Source organism: Pristiophorus japonicus, unplaced genomic scaffold, assembly GCF_044704955.1.
Source record: "Pristiophorus japonicus isolate sPriJap1 unplaced genomic scaffold, sPriJap1.hap1 HAP1_SCAFFOLD_112, whole genome shotgun sequence".
NCBI lineage: Eukaryota > Metazoa > Chordata > Chondrichthyes > Pristiophoridae > Pristiophorus > Pristiophorus japonicus.
The window spans coordinates 1419000-1430073 of record NW_027250777.1 but is presented as its reverse complement, the minus strand read 5'-3'; the positions used below and the strand labels follow the sequence as shown (position 1 = coordinate 1430073).

General features: G+C 44.8%; 1 non-coding gene across 1 annotated transcript; it reads right to left on the bottom strand.

Annotated features, from left to right (window-relative positions):
* Window positions 1-2720: 2720 nt before the first annotated feature.
* trnan-guu (transfer RNA asparagine (anticodon GUU)) lies at window positions 2721-2794 on the bottom strand. The gene has a single exon. It is a non-coding gene; the product is annotated as a tRNA-Asn (tRNA).
* Window positions 2795-11074: the final 8280 nt, after the last annotated feature.

The following is an 11074-nucleotide window of genomic DNA, read 5'->3' as shown; positions in this document are numbered from 1 at the left end:
GGTAGAATTCCTGGGGATGAGGGTAGGAGTAGACGGGATGAGCCCTACTGCGTCCAAGACGGAAGCGATCCAGAGAGCACCCAGACCCCGTAACGCGACGGAGCTGCGTTTGTTCCTGGGGCTCCCCAACTATTTGGTAACTTTCTTCCCAAATTGAGCACGCTGCTCGAGCCGCTACACGTGCTCCTAAGCAAAGGTCACGAATGGGTCTGGGGGGACAGCCAGGAAAGGGCTTTTCATAGAGCACACAATTTGTTATGTACCAACAATCTGTTAACGCGATATGACCCATGTCAGAAACTTGTGTTAACTTGCGATGCGTCGTCCTATGGTGTCGGGTGTGTGTTGCAGCATGTCAATGCCAAGGGTCAGTTACAGCCGGTAGCTTATGCCTCCAGAGGTCTGTCCCAGGCAGAAAGGGGCTACGGGATGATAGAAAAGGAGGCGCTCGCATGTGTATATGATGTAAAGAAAATGCACCAATAACTGTTTGGCAGAAAATTTGAGCTGGAGACAGATCACAAACCCCTAACGTCCCTTTTGGCCGACAACAAGGCCATAAATGCAAACGCATCGGTCCGCATACAGAGGTGGGCACTCACGTCAGACACCTGTGACTACACAATTCGGCACAGACCGGGCACTGAAAACTGCGACGATGCACTCAGCAGTCTCCCACTAGCCACCACTGAGGGGGCTACCGAGCATGCCGCTGAGATGGTCATGGCTGTTGAAGCTTTCGCAAGTGAAGGCTCACCTGTGACAGCCGGTCAGATTAAAGTCTGGACAAATAGAGACCCGCTAATGTCTCGAGTCAAGAAATGTGTGCTGAATGGGGACTGGGCAGCCACGTACAGGGCATGCCCTGAGGAATTTAAACCATTTCACAGGGGCAGGGATGAACTCTCGATTCAGGCCGATTGCCTACTGTGGGGAAACCGCGTAGTCATGCCCCAGATGGGCAGAGAGGTGTTCATCAGAGAACTCCACAATGAGCATCCGGGCATTGTCACGATGAAGGCAATTGCCAGGTCACACGTTTGGTGGCCAGGGATAGATGCAGATCTGGAAGTTTGTGTTCGCAGGTGCAACACGTGTGCCCAGCTGGGCAATGCACCCACGGAAGCCCCCCTTAGCCCCTGGCCATGGCCCGCCAAGCCTTGGTCACGCATCCATGATGACTACGCAGGTCCTTTCATCGGAAAAATGTTTTTGGTTGTAGTAGACGCCCACTCCAAATGGATCGAGTGTGACATTTTAAATTCAAGCACATCCTCTGCCACGGTAGAAAGTCTACGGGCAATGTTCGCCGCCCACGGTCTACCGGACATCTTGGTCAGCGACAATGGCCCGTGCTTCACAAGTACTGAATTCCAGGACTTCATGGCAGGCAATGGAATTAACCATGTCAGAAAGGCACCGTTCAAGCCAGCCTCAAACGGCCAGGCAGAACGAAAAGTGCAGATAATCAAACAGGGGATGCTCAGAATCCAAGGGGGTTCCCGACAAAGCCACTTATCACGCCTCCTGTTGGCCAATAGATCCCGACCACACTCGCTCACAGGGGTTCCACTCGAAGGGCTGCTAATGATGTGGACGCTCAAAACCTGTTATCCCTTATACACCCCACCATGAAAGAAATTGTTGAGAGCAGGCGCCAATCACAATATAACTACCATGACAGGAATGCGAGGGCACGATATATTGGTGCAAACGACCCTGTTGTGGTCCACAACGACACTGCAGGGCCTAAATGGCTCGCAGGCACTGTGATTGCCAAAGAGGGCAATAGGATTCTGGTAGTTAAACTTACCAATGGACAAATCTGCCGCAAACACGTGGATCAAACAAAAAGGAGGTTCAGCAACCCCATAGAAGAAGCAGAGGAAGAACACGATATAGAGTTCACTCCAGCACAGGTGACCGAACACCGGAACCAAAGGGAGGAGAGCCCAGTCACTGTGGGCAGTCCGGATAGGCCTGAGGCACCGCAAACAGCAGACACACAGGCCAGCGCCCAACAACCGGAGCCCCAACTCAGGCGCTCTACAAGAGAGCGTAAACCACCAGAGAGACTCAACCTGTGATCCCAAAAAGACTTTGGGGTCATGTATTCAACCAGCATTGTAACACCATTTTTAAATTCAAAACCTTATAAAATTGACGACATGCAGCCAGCGTGCAAAAGTAAGAATTCTTTTAATTACCGTTAATTAGCCGATAACCTTCTTCAGAATGAAATAAATAATAATATAATTACTGAGGAACAGTGGTATCCTCAATCATTCATTTTCTCTTTACATGTGATGAAGATTTTATCCCTATCTCATTTACACGCTGTATGAGAATGGTTTAAAATTGTAAGTGTTTATGACTCAGTTGTAAAACCATTGATTGTGTGTGTGTCTATTCTTGATAAGAGGAGCACTTGAGACCGAAGTTCCAGTTCTATCTCTGTATCAATAGAATCAATTTCCACCAGTTTCTTTAAACCCAATAACATAATTTATTTCTAATGGGCTGGATGGAGGAACATGATCCATGTAAAACATTGTTATCGTTTTACTTGAACTGAATGCTCATAAAATATTGGAGTGGGAACTAATTGGATAACAGCACTGCTGGCAACATTTGCGGAATAGATTCGTGCAGCCAAAACGCACAATGACAACATGGGACTGTGCGGCACCGAATACTCGGGGAAAAACAGTTAAACACTTCGTCCGTGGGTGGGCTCGAACCACCAACCTTTCGATTAACAGCCGAACGCGCTAACCCATTGCGCCACAGAGACTGATGGAAGGATGAGGTGCAAGACATCCAAAACCAGGGTGTCAGTCAGTTAAAGCTTCAGATTGCTCCGACCGGGATGGAACTTGTCCACTCTCAGTTGTACTTTTCCCAAATAAATGGAGGGACATTCATTGTGGATGTGTGGAAGCAGTCTGGTCCCGCACACTGCAGACACTTCCATGTCACCGCCAACCAGCTCTCCCACAACCGGTGTGATCTACCTTACAGCCTTCCGGTGCCTTGTCTGTGACGAAGTATTCTGATTGTCCCGAAGCAGGTATTAGGTTTGAATTTCTTTTCAGCTCCTGACTGCGGATATACCTGTGATTCAACGGGAACTAAATGCTGACAGGGACAGTTGGATTCACCGTTTCTTTGCTTGGTGAAATTTCAAAGATTGAAAGCGACTCACATCAACCCCAAACCTCCCGTGAGATGGAAGCCCAGTTGCTGTTTCAAGCTTGAATGCAGGTACAAGCAGAACTTTTTCAAAGAAAGTCCAAGTCCCTGAGATGCCTTATTATTTGCACCAAACTCTTTGCAAAGAGTTGAGGTTCATGTTTGGTGATCTGGGCACATCTTTCCCCAAACTACAACACTTCAAACATAACTCAATGGCTGTAAAGCGCTTTGGGGCGACATGAGTTCCTGAAAGGCGCTGCAGATATGCAAGTCCTTCTTTGCAAAAGTTCGATGCAATTTCAAAATATGCGAGCAATATCAGGGCTCCTCTGGGACCCCTCGTAAATTTCAATGAACAACTCCAAAGGGAAATCACAGCCCGAGACCAACGAGCCAACTGTTTGACAAACGTGAAGATAAGGTGTAACCATGATCAAAGCATTTTTTTGTGTGTCGCTATTCAGAACATAAGAACTTAAGAACTAGGAGCAGGAGTAGGCCATATGGCCCCTCGAGCCTGCTCCGCCATTTAATATGATCATGGCTGATCCGATCATGGACTCAAGTCCACATCCCTGCCCGTTCCCCATAAGCCTTATTCCCTTATCAGTGAAGAAGCTATCTCTGTCTTTAATTTATTTAATGTCGTGGCTTTCTCAGCTCTTTGAGGCAGTGAGTTTGACAGATTTACAACCTCTGAGAGAAGAAATTCCTCCTCATCACAGATTTAAATGGGCGGCCCCTTATTCTGAGATTATGCCCCCTAGGTCTAGTCTTCCCTATCAGTGGAACCATCCTCTCTGCATCCACCTTATCAAGCTCCCTCATTATCTTATACGTTTCGATAAGATCACCTCTCATTCTTCTGAATTCCAATGAGTAGAGGCCCAACCTACTCAACCTTTTCTCATAAGTCGACCGCTCATCTCCAGAGTCAACCCAGTGAACCTTCTCTGAACTGCCTCCAAATCAATTATATCCTTTCGTAAATATTGTAAGTGTTTGTGATCCTCGCCCAATTGCCAGACGGACGGTTTGAATCGCCCCCACCTTACGAAAGTTCTAGATCTGGGAATTATTATTCAGAGTGTAAATTAAATGAGTCACGGAAAGGGATGCTTCAGTGATAAATCGTAGTATATTTATTTGGTCTAACATACACTGTCTAAAACATGCACTGCTAAACGAAATCACTGTCTCTGTGGAGAATAAAATCCCGGTTACAAACAACATACATACAGTACAGAAATGAACCTAGTAACACGCAGTAATTCCCTGGTGGATTCTAACCCCACCCCTACCAATGAATTACCCTCCCCAGAATAGCCCTGAAAAGCTTCACTTCTGAGAAAACCCTGAGCCCTTACCCAGCTGGCCTGGGATATCTGGTTACTGGCTTGGGACACTCGCGACCATGTTCACCACCATACGCAGCCCGTTTTCTTGCTCAGCTCAGCTGTGGGAAGTCACTGCCTGGTCGACAGTCTCGGTGGCTTCTTCTGCAGTACTGCGGCCCCTTCCTCTGGTACATCGATCGGTGGAGCGAGAGCGAGAGGGAGAAGGGGCTCTCTCTAGACACAAGCTGCAAGCTGCAAGCTCCAAGCTTCACACCAAGCTCCAAGCTAAAAATAAAGTGGAAAGGACCCTGTCTTTCTGGGAGTCTTGCTACCCCTATCATTCCCGCCAATCTTTAAAACCCCTGTGTTTCTAAGCACGGGTACTTAGTCAGTGATGGGCCATCCCACCCATGCATTGGGCTGATGGCCCTTAGTCTGGGCATCTCTCTGAGCCTTTGTGTTGGGAAAGACCCAGCTCCTCCTTGGCTGGCCAGGCTGGTGGGTTCATTGTTCTGTGTCTCCTTCTGAGATGGAGGTGAGAAGTGCTTTTACAAATTAGAGTGGCTTTGTCAGTGGCCCCCCTTCCTGGCCAACAGCTCATTTGTCAATGGATGACTGACAGCTCTTTTGTCCCAGCTAACTGCCATGCGGTCTCTGGAGTTTTAACAAAACCAGCTTTTTCACATATCTGCGCAGGGTGTCCCCAGCACAGGGAAAATAGTCTCAGACAAATAAAATCCACAAAGTATTCTCGACTGAGTCCATTCTTTAAACAGAAACTTTGTGATCTCTTCATTCTGCTCTGCTAATTATCGATCTTGCCACGTAAAAATTGCGTTGGCATTGCAATGCATTAATGTAAAATTAATGAAAAGAAAATGCAACGTTTTGTCGAGTGCAAAACATGCAGTGCCTGCATTTCAAAAAGCATTGCTTATATTCATCCTGCGGAATGCATATTGCACAGATAATCTCAGCACACATTGTGCAGGCAAAGGCAGCATTCGACAACAAAGTGATTTGTCCTCCGCTGATTTGTAGCAGATAACTGACGATTGAGCACACAATTTGATAACTAGACTTGCAGATCAAGCATCAATGAAAAAGGCAACAAAACTGCCCACCAGACCAGGTGTCTTTCACTTGTTTGTCCCAAATTTTCAGCAGTTGGGACAACAAGAATTTAGGTTTCACTGAGATTTGAACTCAAATCACTAGATTTAAATTCAAGAGGGCTCACCATTACACCATGGAACCAACTATTCCAAAACATTTGAAACATACTTCGTCACAGACAAGGCACTGGAAAGCTGGAAGGTAGATCACACCGGTTGTGGGAGAGCTGGTTGGTGGTGACATGGAAGTGTCTGCAGTGTGCGGGACCAGACTGCTTCCACACATCCACAATGAATGTCCCTACCTTTATTTGGGAAAAGTACAACTGAGAGTGGATACGTTCCATCCCAGTCGGAGCAATCTGAAGCTTTAACTGACTGACACCCTGGTTTTGCATGTCTTTCCGTGTGTATCTGTGTTTCAATGGTTTAGCGCATTCGGCTGGTAAATGAAAGGTGGGTAATCCAAACCCATCTCCGGGCGAAGCCTTTTAATGCTTTTCCCCGAGGATTCGGTGCCGCACAGTTCCGGGTTGTCATTGTGCATTTTGGCTTCACGAATATGTTCCGCAAACATTGCAAGCTTTGCTGTTATCCAGTGAGTTCCCACGCCAATACTTTTATGAACATTCAGCACAAGTAAAACGATAATTTTTTTTTACATGGATCATGTTCCTCCATCCAGTCCAATTAAAATAAATTGTGTTATTGGGTTTAAAGGAACTGGTGAAAATTGATTCTATAGATGCATATATCGAACTGGAACTTCGGTCTCAAGTGCTCCTCCTATCAAGAATAGACACACACACAATCAATGGTTGTACAACTGAGTCATAAACACTTACAATTTCTCATACAGCATGTAAATGAGATAGGGATAAAAATGCATCACATGTAAAGAGAAAATGAATCATTAAAGATACTACTGTCCCTCAGTAACTATATGATTATTTATTTCACCCTGAAAAAGGTTATCGTTTATTTAACGGTGATTAAATGAATTCTTATTTTTTTCATATTAGCTGCATGTCGTCAATTTTATAAGGTTTTGATTTGAAAAAAGCTGTTACAGAAGTTACCGCCCTGACCTGGAATCGAAGCTGTTTTTCGGTGGCAGAAGGAGTGGTTTTACCTAATCATTTAATGGTGATTTCAAAGAATCACGTGACGTTAAATTCAGATCAAGGTTACGATGTGTTTCGGTGTGAAACAAGTGGATTGAAAAGGACAATAATGACACCAAGCATTACGATGCAGCGATGCAGCAATGCAGCGTTCCCTGGTGGTCCAGTGATTAGGATTCGGCGCTCTCACCACCGCGGCCCTGGGACGATTTCCGGCCAGGGAAATTGCATTTCCATCAAAATTAAAACCTTAGAAGAAAGAGTTACATGCATCTCATGTGGAAAAAAATATTCATTGATTTAAACATCATTAATTAATCCATTGTAGAACTTCAATCATTTAATTTGCCCTGAGTATGTGAGGAACTTTTATCCCGACCTCATTGTATTTTAGGAGCATGGTCCAGCCCCGGTATCTCCACCTGTGAAAGTAGGAAACTGCTGGAAATACACAACAGGACGGGTAGCCATTGACAAACAATTAAACCCAGGTTACAGACTCTCTTCCTTCTCCTGCCCTTTGCGGGACACTTGTTCCCCTTTAATTTTACAGACTGACTGAGTTCACTAACCGCGGGGAGAGAGTAGGTGTCTCCGCGGCCCCACTGTGCTAACATGGAAGATAACACGATGGGGATGTGGGGTGGTGGGTGGGGATCAGTGACATGTTTGTGTAAAGGGCAGCGGAGGAGAAGGATTGACAGCTGTCAGTGAGGGACAGAAGTTGTTTAAGGTGAGCCAATACATTCCCGATCAGCACAGAAGGCATTCACTGGTCAGCTGCCCTCTGCTGTACTTCTGGTCAGAGCGGTTTCCGCAGTGGAGCCGTTATCACGTTTGCTTTCCACGTGAAAGGATCCCGTGCAGGAAGATTATTTTTAACTTGCTGTGGATGAACAGTCATGGGCGAGTTTATTCTCCTGTCAAAAGAGCGACAGTGGCTTCTCCCTTATTCTTTAATTGCTCTTTATTTCACTTCACTAAATAGATATATTTGAGTGAGAGAAATTGTTCCAGAGTGTCGCACACTTCATCTTTTGTTCCCTTTTAAACACATAAAATGAGGCCGGGGAATACATACAGAAAACAAAGCAGAGGGATACAGACAAGAGGAAGAGAGAAGGGGAAATACTGTCCCCACCCAGAACTAATGCAGAAACTCCTCTGCTGCGCTCGGGGTGGCCACCCGCAGCCTGGATACACTAACGTCCCAACAGTTCATTGACTGTCGGAGTGGGACCGTTCGGCGCTTCAGAAGACAGGTCGAAAAAGCAAATTCACTGATTCAGTCCCATGTGCTTCTCTGACTGACACCGGGGAAACGGTGAGACAGATTTTGGAGCATAGGTCTGGTTATTGTGAAACAGCAAAGATAATAATGAAGTCTGGAATTAAGTTATTTACTGTGTATCCTGCTCGTTTCGTGGTTAGGCATTCACAGAGGGAGCCCGAGTTTGGAAAGTAACTTTTTAATTCAAATTTTTTTCAAATAATTACATACAATTAATTAAACTCTGTGGGAGGTGGGGTGATTAAAACATCACCGATCGGAAAGGAATTGTCCGCAGGAAGCCTCCAACCGGAATTTTTGGGCTAATATTCCCACCCGGATTGTTTTGCAGACTTACAGTCAATACTTCAATAACTGAACTGTAATAATTTCAGGAGCTTTCATCATAGATTATATTTTACACCCTATCTGACTTAACACACTCTGAATTTTTGAAATTGGTTTAAAATGTTCATTGCTCAGAAGACAAGGAACCAGGGGTACTTTTTTCAATTTATTTCACAGCAAATATATTCTAAAATGATGTTTCGGCCCGAGCTCAAACCGGGGCCGTTTCGTGCGTGAGACGAACGTGATAACCACTACACTACAGAAATCACTGCTGAACTTATTGCCCAGAGAGAAGTGTTAAGCCAGAAGGTGTAATTCTGAATCCCTTTCTGTGAAAAAATCTTTTCACAAACATTTCTCTGACCGAAGCTGCACAAGTCAAAAATGTTCCTTTCAAAGTCGTCAAACTCCCAAATTAACGCACCCCGCGAATCTTCTGGATCAGAAAGCTCGAGTTGTGCCGACTCAATCCATAAATCTGACTTTACTCACCCTGTATTTTAGGAGATTTGTTTAAAATTTTCATTGCTCATAAGACACGGAACCTGGGGCTACTTTTGTTCAATGTATTTCACAGCAAATATATTCTAAAATAAAGCACGCGCCCAGGCTCAAACCAGGGACATTTCATGTGGGAGGTGAACATGATAACGGCTACACTACGTAAACCTTTCCTTAACCCAGCCCCCGGTTCGTCATTTGTACCACAATTTAACCCAATGAGATCGGGATAAAAGTTCCTCATATGCTCATGGCAAAATAAATGGTGAAAGATTTACAAAATAATTTATATATTAATTAATGATGTTCAAGTCAATGATTCTTATTTTTTATACATGATTTGCATATAGATCTGTAAAATTAATGAACTCTTTTTTTTATAAGGTTTTGAATTAAAAGTACAACTTCCCAGGGTGGGAATTGAATCCAGGACACAACGTTGAGAGTATTGAATCCTTACCACTCGACAACCAGGGACCGATAGACCGTTTTACTGCTGCATCATTATAGTTCATGACATTATTGTCATTTTCAGTTCACTTGATTCACACCGAAAAAGATTGTAACTGTTGTGTATGCATGCCTGTTTACTGTGTGATGTCTGTAACACTGCTATGCAACACTGAATATTCTCTTACACTCTACACACCTTACTTACACCAGAGGATGCTGCTGCTTGAGACTGAAACGTTACCTGCAACCCAGTATATAAAGGAGCTCACAGCTTGGTGTCCTCAATCGAGGAGCTTCAAATAAATGTCTACAGGTCAACACAGTTTAAGTATCATACCCTGCCTCGTGGAGTCATTACTCAAGGTGCCTACATACACTACAGTAAACGCCACTTGAAATCACATTCAAATGATTCACTGAATCCACCCCTTGTACCACCGCAGCACAGGTTCGATTCTTGGTCAGGGAGATAATATTTACAACACAGTTTTCAAACTAATAGCCCTATATAAATGTCAACATGCAGCTAATGTGAAAAAATTGATTCATTTAATCATGTTCAATGAACCGATAACTTTCTTTTGCAGAATTAAAGAAATGATAATATGGTTACTGAGGGATACTGGTACATAAGAACATAAGAACATAACAATTAGGAACAGGAGTCGGCCATCCAGCCCCTCGAGCCTGCTCCGCCATTCAACAAGATCATGGTTGATCTGGCCGTGGAATCAGCTCCACTTATCCGCCCGCTCCTCATAACCCTTAATTCTCTTATTGGTTCAAAATCTATCAATCTGTGACTTGAATACATTCAATGCGCGAGCCTCAACTGCTTCCTTGGGCAGAGAATTCCACAGATTCACAACCCTCTGGAAGAAGGAATTCCTTCTCAACTCGGTTTTAAATTGGCTCCCCCGTATTTTGAGGATGTGCCCCCTAGTTCTCGTCTCCCCGACCAGTGGAAACAACCTCTCTGCCTTTATCTTGTCTATCCCTTTCATTATTTTAAATGTCTCTATAAGATCACCGCTCATCCTTCTGAACTCCAACGAGTAAAGACCCAGTCTACTCAATCTTTCATCATAAGGTAACCCCCTCATCTCCGGAATCAGCCTAGTGAATCGTCTCTGTACCCCCTCCAAAGCTAGTATATCCTTCCTGAAGTAAGGTGACCAAAATTGCATGCAGTACTCCAGGTGCGGCCTCACCAATACCCTCAACAGTTGCAGCAGGACCTCACTGCTTTTGTACTCCATGCCTCTCGCAATGAAGGCCAACATTCCATTCGCCTTCCTGATTACCTGTTGCACCTGCAAACTAACTTTTTGGGATTCATGCACAAGCAAGGGCCCCCAGGTCCCTCTGCACCGCAGCATGTTGCAATTTCTCCCCATTCAAATAATATTCCCTTTTTCCTGTTTTTTTTCCCAAGGTGGATGACATCACACTTTCTGACATTGTATTACATCTGCCAAACCTTAGCCCACTCATTTAACCTATCTAAATCTCTTTGCAGCCTCTCTGTGTCCTCTACACAACCTGCTTTCCCACTAATCTTTGTGTCATCTGCAAATTTTGTTGCACTACACTCTGTCCCCTCTTCCTAGGTCATCAATGTATATTGTAAACAGTTGTGGTCCCAGCACCGATCCCAGTGGCACACCACTAACCACCGATTTCCAACCCGAAAAGGGCCCATTTATCCCGACACTCTGCTTTCTGTTA